Source organism: Phyllostomus hastatus, unplaced genomic scaffold, assembly GCF_019186645.2.
Source record: "Phyllostomus hastatus isolate PE091 unplaced genomic scaffold, TTU_PhHast_1.1 phas_scaffold_39, whole genome shotgun sequence".
In the NCBI taxonomy this organism is placed as follows: domain Eukaryota; kingdom Metazoa; phylum Chordata; class Mammalia; order Chiroptera; family Phyllostomidae; genus Phyllostomus; species Phyllostomus hastatus.
The window spans coordinates 9,886,416-9,898,710 of NW_025334028.1; the positions used below are offsets into that span (position 1 = coordinate 9,886,416).

General features: G+C 38.0%; 1 protein-coding gene across 2 annotated transcripts in view; it reads left to right on the forward strand.

Moving 5' to 3' along the window:
- The first annotated feature begins 601 nt into the window (after nt 1-601).
- The window catches only part of ARHGAP24 (Rho GTPase activating protein 24), a 478,629-nt gene continuing 466,935 nt past the window's right edge, over nt 602-12,295 (forward strand). Inside the window, exon 1 of one of the 2 annotated variants that reach the window (XM_045820118.1) lies at nt 602-1,072. The gene's annotated coding sequence lies outside the window, so the exon portion shown is untranslated. The remainder of the gene's footprint in view (nt 1,073-12,295) is intronic. The other variant, XM_045820120.1, reaches the window with a different exon arrangement.

Below are 12,295 nucleotides of genomic sequence, written 5' to 3' on the forward strand. Positions count from 1 at the left end.
AACTGTAAGATCCAGATTTAAGATGAAATATTTGGTGATGGTCTGAAGAGACAGGGATGCATCAAGAAAATGTTTGCTTATTCTCTTTTATACTGTGTAATTCTGAGAACTCTTAAACCATGATAAGGAAGTAATTGTGTTTTGAATTTCTCTAAGGATCTAACTAGAGGGCATCCAATAAGCATTTCTAGGAATTCAGGTTTAAAGACCCAGGTAATTATGATAGAGAAATAAGATTTTGCACAGCTGAGAGAAGCAAGTAAAACCGGTGTGTGGGTTTGGCCAAAGAAATGTAGAGCTCCTAGAGGTCAGCACACAGTATTTTTCCATCCTCACAAGCCCCCACAGCCCCAGCTCTGCGATCACCATGTATCTATGACACACATGACATGAAGTGAGTGACAGCAGCTACGGAAGGACCAATGCGGGGCGGGCTCTGCGTGGTCGTCCCAGGCCTGTCTCTGGGGCTGTGTCACTCCTGACGAGATAACACAGCAGTGAGGCGTTGGGCGAGGGCAGGTCTCCTCCCGACCTCCCCAGTAGAGCGGCTCGAGTCTTCTGAAGCTGCCAGTTGCCAAATGAAATCTGAAACCCTGAGCTGCGTCTGAGGGTTGGCCCCGCTCAGTTGTTACTGCCTCTTGTACTGTATATTTACTCATTCACACACAATCACTCTTTCTAACTTCAGGGACTCTTCTTTGCGCAACTGCTAGGATTTCTTAAGTGCATGTGGCAACTCAGGCCAGCTCCGGGTGGAAACCGGCAGGTCTCCAGAGGGTCTTGAAGGCCCTGGGAGCTGTCAAGGCTGCGGCCGGGACTGCAGAAGATCGAGGCGCAGGAGGCTGAGGGGAAAGTACCACAACTTTCCACCCCAGCTGCAGCGTTTTCGGCCGCCGAGAATTTCCTCCGAAACCACAGCTGCAGAGCAACCGAGTGCATGGGGCGCAACACTTCCCCTTGTTGTGGGAAGTAAAGGAGACTTCCCACCCTCTTTATCTCTTTTCTTTTCTTTCTGCTGGCCTGGGAGCCTTTCCATCCGACCGTCCCACAGCCGCCGTGCGCTCGGAGCAGGGTAGGTGACGCCGCCACGGGGGTGTGCGCCTGGGTCACTGCGGGAGGCTGGGATGTGGCTTTGCGGGCACAGAGGGGCTACAGATACAGCTGCTCGCGACAAAGGAGGGGACCGCTGGGGGCGAGAGGGGATCATAGGAATCCCGTGCTGGTGCAGTGTGTTAGTGTGAGCGTGCGCGTGTCTGATGGGAAACAATGCTCCTTTTAAATTATTTTTAAAAGGATAAAAACGGCACAAGCTGGTAGTTTGTGTTTAAATAGAGGAAATTACTTTTAAATCTTGCAAACCAGCCTCCCTTTCCTCCCTGCTTGTTTCCGTTAGTATTTTATGTTAGTTTCCCTAGATAACAGACATACAGAGGTAGGTTTTAATAATATACATTTTAATTGCAAACACAAAGCATTAGGGAATCTTTGGTGAATTTTAAGTCACCCAAAAGGGTTTGTGTTGATTTTGAAAACAGTAACTTTTAAGAAAGTATCTATCCTGTCTTAACGACAAATATGTTAACATATTCTTATTAAAAAGGATACTTCAGACTGGTTTCTTTTAGAAGTCCCCAAATAGGAGGGGGAGTCATGCCACTCTGGATTCTTTAGTTTTTCAATACCAACTGGTAATGGTGAGACCAGTCTCCCTTGTAATCTATTGTAATTCTCTTGAATTAAAAGATCATCTCCAAGCACTGTTTCCATCATTACATTTTCAAGTAATAGTTTATTCTGTCACTTTTTAAAAAACTTAATAAGACATCATTATTTTATCTCTTTCTAAAAATAGGAAATAAATAAATCATGCTGGGTATTTGAAATATAAAGATTGTAAAGAGTTTGCTTTTCCATAAGTGAAATAGTATGTGTTGCTCTGTCTACTAAGTAAGACATATTAATTGGAATCCAGGGATATTTACAGTAAAGTTAAGAGGTTTATCCAATTACTGAGAAGATGGTCAGGTGAATTAAAAACAATGGATCCCCTGATTGTCATTGGAATGCAAAACCAACCTACAAGGGCAAGAATGATTTTTGCATTAAACTGGACATTATAAAACATAAAACACACAGATTTAGTATATTCGAAAAGGCCAGAAAACAAGTAGAAAGCCACACAAGATGTGTTAAAATCTCTCCCTTTTAAACTCCTTAATACTTCCTCTTCTCTGGGGGTATTTGAACTTACCAGACAGCCCAATAATGCAGAGCCTGACTTTCAGGTAGCAAATCTAGAAATCTTTTCTCTTTGGAGTCATTTCTGAGTGTCAGAGAACTTACCATAAATATTTTGGAGAACCTAGATATTGACAAAACTTAACAAACAATGTCCTCCAACTTCTCAGAGAAGTTATGTTCTTGGTGGAAGATCTTTAAGTGGATGGAAGGGATAGACTTGAATTTTTTCGATCTGGAATTTAGTTTGAGGTATGAGAAAGGAGTACACAAGTAGCATGATAAAAGAGAAGAAAATCTGTAATTCTTTCTACATGTGAAGGACTGTTGAAACTCAGTCTATCCTTGGCTTTCAACTATGTTATTTGTTTTTGTTTTTTTTTACTTAATCTCAGGGGTTTGGATTTGAGAGGGGGATGGCTTCTCAGTAATGTTCCTTTGGTTGAAGGATACATTGTGAATTTGAACCATTTTGAAAATATAAACCTGAGAGTAAATGGGGAACAACTAAGTTCTCAAGAAAAAACAATTTACTGTAGAACAAATAGCAACATATCTTTCTAGACTAGAGGACAGATTTAAGTGTAAAAGTGGAGTGTTCTTGGCTGAAATCCCCAGTGAAAGCCTTTTAGCTTTGGTTTGGGATAGTAATGGCCAAAGCTCTGAAGATTTTCATCCTGGCACAATTTTATTGACCATGTGATCCTGGACTCACCAGGTGAAGGCTAGGGGTTGAGGGAAGTGAGAGGTAGGGCAGGAAGAGTGAGGAATGTGCTCAGTGGTTTAATTCTGATTACTTTGCTGTCTTCGCCAAGAGCCTACTTGATGTTTACTGACAGCACCCCAAGTCATTTGGCTATGACCTACTGGCTCACCAAACGAAGTGTACTTTCTTTCTGGCTCTATTAGTCCTCAGGTTGGTTTGTCAGGGCTAAAAGCAGTTGGTGCTGCTGCAAATTTCAGGCCATGCCATTTGGTGTCTGTTCTTAGTGTTTGCTGTAAGTGCCATCTTAGTTACCTATAGTTCTTCTTCTGCAGTATTTTCTGGCCTATGAGGCCAGGGCTCTTTTCCCGTGAGTTGAACTTAAGTAATGCTGATTCTTTCTTTCTATCATGTTTCAATTTTTGATAAAGGTGTGCTTTGGGAAAACAAGATGGAAGAGGTGGATAGAGTTTCAGTTTGGAGCCCAGTAGAAGGTACAAACACCCAGTTAGTTACACAAGGTTGTGAAGGAGGTTGATGATAAGAACATGAAGCATTCACTCTACACTGAGGGAAAAAAAAACAGAAGAAAGTTAAAATTTAAAAAATGCCTGTTTGCTCTTAAATTCATGGGCTAACGGATTATGACTTCTCCCAAATGGAGAAAGGTATTTAAAAATAAAATTATAAATAGTCCACTCAGCATAAAGTTAATGCTTTTCATGTGAAGAGTTGGAGTCTCATTGTGTCTTACAGTGGTAACTCATCTGTCTTTGCCACATGAACCCAAATTTTACAAGATATGATGGTTTTTGAGGCTATGATAAAGCATCTTTAGAAGAAGAATGGTTATTGTGATGAACAGTCAAAGAATATTCAGTTTTTGGAAGTTATTCCATACATGTATGTATTTATTTATTTTTATTGGCATTTTTTTGTTATATTTATACTACTGTGGCATTGCTCCTATTAATCTTTATAAAGTGTAGGTCTAATTGTGTAAGTCCCTTGTTCTAAAACCTTTGGTGGCTCCCAATGAACTACATTATCTCTAAACTCTTTAATGTTTTAACAAAAAGTTCTTCAAAGCCGTTCCTTTTTAGGGCCCCTCACTGTTGACACTTTTGATTTCTCACTCACAGATATTCATTTTCCTGGAATTCCCTCCTCTGGGAAAGTCCCTCTTATTCTTGGTGGTCCATTTCAGGCGGAACTTCTTTTTGTAGAATTTACCCAGTTCCATGTAGAAAGAATTAATCATTCCATCTTGTCTGTTTCCATGATGTTTTGAACACACTTTGAATAATAATTTGTATGCATCTCCCACTAACCAAGGGGGACCCACCTGTACCCTACTTTCTAGCTCAGTGTCTAAAATACATAGTAGACACCTGTTAATTTTTCCTTAATAAATGAGCAAGCAAAGTCATGGATGAATAAAGCACTAGTGGATTCTACTTTATGCAGTTATTTACCAAAAGTCCATTTGAAAAATGTGTATTTGGACTCAGTTCATTTTCCAAAAGTAACAGTGCCACAAAACATAATTCAATTTGAAGACTAATCTGCCTATTTAATTCCTAATATGCCTATTTAATTACTATACCAGATGAAATACTGTGTTTTGCAGTTATAAAGCAAAAGCAAAACATAATGAAAAGCTACTGTGTGATCATCTTTATCTTCTGAAAATCATAAAATATACTTCAGCTTAAAGATAGTAGAAACAGTTATAATAGGTACAAATGTTCCACAATTGTCTTTTTATATTATACTATAAAATCTGTAATCTATCAAATCCCAGTGGGAGGTCCTGAATTTGGCCACGAGGACTGATAATGAAGTTAAATTTGGAGATTCTGTTACCTGTGGAGTGCGTAATAATCAAACAAAATAGAAATACTAATTTTGGGTATTTAATAATTACCTTGAGTGCTAGTGCTTGAGGCAAACTGGATTTAATTAAAGGAGAATGTGGAGGTGGATGCAGAGGAGAAAATTCAGAGGGGTACCTTCTTTCATATTACTGATTCTTATACTGAGTTTCATCTCATTTGAACATTTAGGCAAATCCAAAGTTTCTTTATTAAAAGAAAAAACTACCTTTTTCTACAGGTATTTTTGCTGCCTAACATGTAGAAGGGCGTTTCACTTAATTTGAGCCAAAATACAAACGGACTCATTTCATTTTCAGAGCAGCCATACCTTTGTCATTTGCACATTCACTCTTTAGCATGTGAATATTTTTTTCAGTTAAGAATGCATAATATTTGTGTTTCAAGCACTAGTTGGGTATCTTAAGCTCAAGTTGCTCTAATACAATATCTTTGAGAAGACGGGAAGAGCAAACATTGATATTTAAGAGTCTACTCAGTTTTCTAAATCTTACACACTCTCTATTTTTATCAAATTACATGATCATAAATTTAACTACCCTAAACATATTACAACACCTTTGTGTTACATTCCCTTCATTACACTATACTTTAAAATAACACTTTTTGATGCGGACCTCGGTTGTGGGGTCTGCGTCATTATGGATGGAATGAGACATTCACATGGATTACGGAATCTGGTGGAGGAAAAGGGACAGCATGGCTTTTCTCTCAAGGGGAGCAAAAGCCTTGGCCTCCACCATGACAGGCCTTTAGTGGGTTTCTCCACCCATTACAAGATGGTTCTCATTTCCTATGCACAGATTCACGTTAGGTGGTTACCTTTTACAGAAAACAAAGGAGCCAATGCTGCTAATCACATCACAGAAGAGGAATATTTGCAAAAGAAAAGGCAAAAGTAGTTGAACCCATTACACTTATCCTTGGAAGGTTTAGCATGGTTTTTAGGAAGTTGCTTTGCAGTAAATCTCCTCAATTCAGGGTGAGGGAGTTTTAGCAAAAAGCAAGACTGATAGCGGCCTAGGAACATTGCAGGCCTGATTCCCCACAGGAGAACCTATCCATGAGCATGGGTCCTGTGCATCTCCGAGTGGGAGCTGGGCCCATGCCACGCCGGATGGTCTGCTACACACTTTTTTTGTGTGTTTTAACTGAAAGCCAATATAAAAGAGATGGTCTTCATGGAAAACCTGTTGGTACTCTTTGTGTATTTCAATATTCCTTACATAATGATATCCATAAATTCATCTTTGCTTTTACTGCTTTAAAAAGTGTCTCTTCTGATTAACTGGTGGTGTTTCTTTTGTTAGAAGAAAAAAGAGACTTAGAAATCACTAGTTCCTCATTTCTGGCTTGTCATCCAAGAAGCTGAACTAAACCTGATGCTCAGTTCCCCCCAGTCAAGGTTTTCTGACCTGATTGTTTTCTTTCCACAGTATTATAATGCATGTATCATACCTATACCTTTGAAATATGTTAGCTCCAATCTGTTATGGAAATAGGTTGAATTACCTTCATTTTGTATTCTTTTAACTCACTTTAGACTTTTAGTTAAGTATTTATAAATTTCTATTTTGTAGTTTCAGGCTAGTATTTTAGAGCCAATAATTTTTCCAGACAATTTGTTCATTTGTGTGTGTATAGTTCCTTGCAACTTTCTAGGTGCTGTTTTTGTACTCCCTGATGGTTAAAAGGACTTGCTCCAAATGTTACCTGTTTTAAAACCTTAGAAGAAAAATCACGTTTACTTTAAAATTATTGTAAGGCCAAACATGTGAGCTCTTTTCAATGTACAGGGTCCAGGAGAAATAACACCTGCTTGAGTATGGTTGGTAGGTTAATAAGATGATTGTAATAATTTATAGTTTTAATTTGACCATTTCATTGAAAATGTCATATGGTGTGCTTGAGTGTGATATTCTTATGTTACAGAATTACATGCTTATGATTTTGCAGTAAAAGATTTTGTAATAAAAAAGGGGTGTTGTTTGTGCTGGACTTTGTATGTATCACAAATGTATAGAAGTGTGACATTAAGAATATCTCTGAGAAACAAGAAAAAGGCATTCTTTTTCCTACAAATGAAATCTATTAATAAATTGAGACTGATAGAACTGTAGTTAGAGCTGTTTTCTGCTTGTCAAATTGAGTCTTCAGAAAAACAAAGTAATTTTTCAAATTCCACAGGGTTGGGGAGGGGAAAACCTTATTTTGCTCTGAAAATTTTCTCCATCTTTGAGTCTCATAGACTTTCATAACGTTAATTACTCTAATACAGCAATTTTCAACTGATGTTCCATAAGAATTTTTAAAACATGCAATGCCTGCCATTTAGTTAGGGGCACTGACCTCTTTTCCCTTAGATTGTCAAATAAGTGACAACAGCATATACAACAATAGCCATCCAGTATGAATTAATCAAAATTATACCTATTAATTTTTTCAGCTTGGCAAATAGAATATATATTTTTTGGTGTGCTGCAGAATTTTAGTAATTGGTTTATCTGTGCCATAAGGTAAAAAAAGTTGAAAATCACTGCTCTAATGAATTCAGTACCTACTAAGTACCAAGCACTCTATAAGATGTTTTTCATGTTACTGCTAATTCTGTACATAATTAGAAGTAATTAGTAATTGTACAAGTAAACTATATTTATATAATTCAGATATTATTATTTCTATTCTATGAGAATGTTTAGGGTCAGAGAGATAAAGGTGCTTACCCCAGGTCATGTAGTTAGTGAGCAATATAGAGTTGAGAGTCAGAATCAGGTCTTCCTGAATCCAAATAGTCTGCCATTTTTACTTTGTGGCCTTCCTCTCAGTGCTTTTTCTCTTCAGCTGTAGATTGTAGAATTATAATCTGTGTGCTCCATGGGTACAGACCCCAGTCTCAACTTAATCTCCATGACATGGCCTGAGAGATCTCTTATGGCTCTTTTAGGTGACAGCATGCTTGTGCCAATGAGTCAGGGCTCCTGGGATGGGTTACTTTTCTCATGGTTCTTGTATGAGAAGAGAGACCAACCAGTAACAGACTGAATCTAGAGTGATCAGCTTGGCCAGACTTCATTTTCTGGTGAAAGAGCAAACATAAAGCAGACTTCATTTTCTGGTAAAAAGTTATGGTCCATGGGGCTTTTGTGATCTGTCCCCATTACTAAATTCCCACACATGTGGGCTTGTGCCCCAGGAACACTGTGAGTGACAGGTGGGAGTAGAGGAATGAGAAAGGGACAGGTAGTCCAAGGTCTAAGAACTAGAGACCCAACTTGGGAAAACTGAAAGATAGAGGGAAACAATCATTTTGTTGGAGATAGAAACTGAGGAGTGGAGAAAATTTGAGTTAGTGGTGGCAGTACTCACTGAACACACAGAAATGAAACAAGCATCCCTGACTGATGTGGCTCAATTGATTGGGCATCATTCTGCAAAGTGAAAGGCCACTGGTTTGATTCCTGGCCATGTCACATGCCTGAGGTGTGGGTTTGGTCCCTGGTTGGGGCATGTTCAAGGGGCAATTGATTGATGTTTCTCTCTCATGTCAGTGTTTCTCTCCCTCTTTCTCTCTCTCTTCCTCTTTCTCTAAAAATAAATAAAATTTAAATTAAAAAAATGAAACAAGCTATAGGGAAAGGGATTTCCAAGCCAGTGTTTCTCAAGGCAGAACATTTATCACTGGAATTATTGGTGCACATCGTACTCCTGTTGTCAAGATACCCAGAGAAGAGAATTCACCATTCTTGAGAGTCATATTTGATTGTTTCACTGTATTGGGAATATCTGGTTTTAAAATTTCTCAGATGAAGGAACTTCCAGCAAGAAAAGAAGAGCCAGGGGATTCAAGAACTTGTTTTTATCTTGTTGTACTTAATTTCATAATCCTAGGCTTTAGCTATGTATCACTTTCAGAGTTCCATTCTGATTTTTGTATCTCATTATGATTTGTTATTGTGAAATAGTCAAGTGCAATGTTGACGATTTTATATAAGTGCATCTATGGGGTATACAGAAAGCTTCAGCCTTCTCTCTAATTTGCTGATTAGAAGCTCAATTTCTTTGGTAACAACTCACACTTTCTTCATGGAATAACTTATGTATCTATGGTGTTAGGTTCAAATTGGCAGGTTCAATGGGGGAGCCTTGGTCTTTGGTGCCTAGAGACAGGTGGAGGCCATAAGGAATTATCTGGCTGTGGAGTTCTAAGAACTCCTGCACAGCACATAGAGTGGCAACAGAAGGATGGATGAGAGAAGGGCAGAGGCAACATCATGGGATAACAAATGTTAGAAGCCAAGGAAGCAGAAGAGAAGGCAAATCCAGAGATAGCACTGGGAACTAGAAGCCAAGAGAAGGGAGGCAGTGGATGATGTGGCAGTTAAGAGTTCAGTCCCTGCCTAATAATAAATAATAATTATTAAAGCTTTGCTTACAATATGCTAGTTATGCCAAGCACTTGTCATGAGTTATCTCCTCTAATCTTCACAGCTCCCACATGAGTAGGTTCTATTATATTCTCTGTTTGTAGAGATGGGAAAACTGGAACTTGGACAGGCTTAGTAACTTACCAAAACCACATACGACTAAATAGTAGATCTGGGGATTCAAAACTAAAATATCTCACTTCAAGGGAGTAATCTTTACCATTAAGTTCTGGAGTAAGACCTGTGTTCCAGCCAGTGCAGATATGTACAAACATTGTGACTTTGGGAAAGTTGCATTAATCTTGAACCACAGATTTTCTCTCTGTGAAAATGGGCATTTAATAATACCTACTTTGTAGTGTCATTATGGGTTTTTAACTTATGAACTGTGAGCAATGCATAAAGAGACTGGAAGGGTATCTGGCACCTGGTAAATATTAATACATTTCAACAGTTACTATTATTGAATTAAATGATGAACATGGGAGTCCTGAGCGGCATTTTCAAGCTGTAGTCATGAAATCAAAGCAGTGGTTCATGATCAGTGTTTCAGTGAGGAGGAAAAACCAGGGTGAAATAGAATAGAAAGAAGTCAGCATTCATGACATGTAGTAAAAGTAAGAGTGGTTTCATGTTTTAATTTCCATTTGTGTGCTGTGTGTACATCTCACACACTGGGTAGAAATGAAAACTGTACTTCTGATTATTGATTGCTGTCAAAAGATGCTTTAAAAGATTCTTTAAAGTAGCAGTTTTCAAAGCATGGCCCCAGAACCAGCAGCATTATTTTCACCTGGAAACTTGTTTGGCAAATTACCGAGCCTGCCAGAGCCCAGCCAGTTGTGTTTTAACAAGGCCTCCAGATGATTAAGGACAATTACATATTCAAAAGTGGCATTTGGAAATCATGAAAAAAATTAGGTAGGGTTATATTAAATTACTTGCAGGTGGTTAAAATACAAGAGGTATTCTGCTGACGAAAGCTTTCGTTCTCCACAGAGTGCTGTTCTGTGCTGTGTAACTTTGGTTTTGTGTAGTTGCTTCCCCTGGTTTTCTATGCTGCCTGCTCACAGGCAGGTCAGGGCCCCAGACAGCAATTCGTTTACATGTAGAAGGGCACTGGGTGGTTGGATCCTGTACTTTCTTTGAGAACTACAAAATGAAAACTTAACATTCTTTCTGAGTGGCCCTGAGCCTTGAATATCTAAGTTGTGTTCAGTTTGAAACATTTTAATGATAATAGTCCAGATGTCTGGACAGCTGTAAAATTAGAAATCACATTAAGAACTCATAAAAATACTGCACTCATTATTTCACTAATTGAGATATTTATTTTGGAAAGCACATGAAGATAAGATGGTATTAATAATCTTATTAATGGGAAACTAATATTGATGGTAAAATATTTTGGTAAAAATGGAAGTGAGATAAATTTTTATACTGGGTATTTTCCCCTATAAAGAAAATGGGGAATGTGTTTAGGATATTTATTGGTTGTATACCATTACTTTAAAGAGAGAACAGTTAATATTGTATTGACCAGCCTTTGTTCATTATTGCTTTTAATGTAATTTCGTTTGCATTTAGTTTTTTGATTGGAGAATGTATTACTCTAAGACTTAACAGTATCCTCTTTGATGGACCTGGAGAACATTATACTAAGTGAAATAAGCCAGTCAAAGAAAGACAAATACCATATGATCTCACTTATAGGTCAAATCTAATGAACAAAATAAAGTAACATTCAAAATAGGAACAGACTCATAGATACAGGAATAAACTGACAACTGTCTCAAGGGCTGGGGATTGAGGAGCTAGGTGTAAAAAGTTGGAGATAAATGGTGATGGATGAAGACTTGGCTTGGGGTAATGAACATACAATACAATATATAGATGATGTATTATAGAATTGTACACCTGAAACCTATATAATTTTATTAACCAGTGTCACCCCAATAAATTCAATAAAAAAGATAAAAATTGTCCTCTTTGAAAACATAGCATCTAGATTCACTAGAGAAGACTTGAGAACTTTATTTTCCATTTAAAATAACATTCACTTGGATTTTTAAGAAGCAGATTTTTAATAGGTATATATTAACTTTCTTTAGTGGTATGTGAAAATATTTTTCAGGACAAAAGTGTCAGGAAAAGAAGAGTTTCAAGGTAAGACAGTCTACCTGCTGGCTCACCACAGGTATAATTTCTTGTTGAAACAGTAGCTTGAGAGATACTTTGAAAGATCCTTTTCTACTTTGTGTCCTATGGCTGGAGAAGACAAGTGGAATGGGAAATAGCTGTCAGGGTGTGTGCTCTGAGTCTCCTTCTGGTATTAATTAACTTCTGTGAACTTAGGAGATCATGTAGCTTTTCTGGACTTCACTCTCTTTACCTGTAAAATGAGGAGGTTGGTACTTAAATACTTTCTAAAATTGTTCCAGCCTTGAAAAAGTCTCTGTTGCTAAATGTATTCCTGTTGGGCAACTTCGATAAGGATGAACTATGTGTATGCATTGATAGGGCTCAGAAAATGGATGTTTGACTTCAGAGAGGAGTGAGGATCTGGAAGCTATAGAGGTTACATAATAAAGTTCAGCTGGGCCTTTCCTTGACAAATCTCATGTGCCAGTACGCTCGTTTTCATCAGCTGTGGGTTGCGGGGCATGAGTGGACCTTTGAAAATTCCTGAGGCCGTTTTGGTCATCACAATGACTGGGTGAAGCTACTGGCATTTAGTGCCCAGGAGGGGTCAAGAATGCCATATGTCTTGCCATGTGTGTGACAGTCCCTTGATAACAAAGATTTTTCTCAATCCAAATGCCAACAACATCCCTATTGGGAAACTAACTAATGATGTTAAAAGATAGAGTTTTAACTCCATTTTTTAATAGTCATTGGAAAATTAGAAATGAAGTGTATACTTTTTGCTGTTTCATTAACACAAATGCAAACAATACCTATTTTTAGATGACAACTGGTGTTTACGATACATGGGAGAGAACAGTTTCCAGCTCCCTGAAAAATATATTGACTAT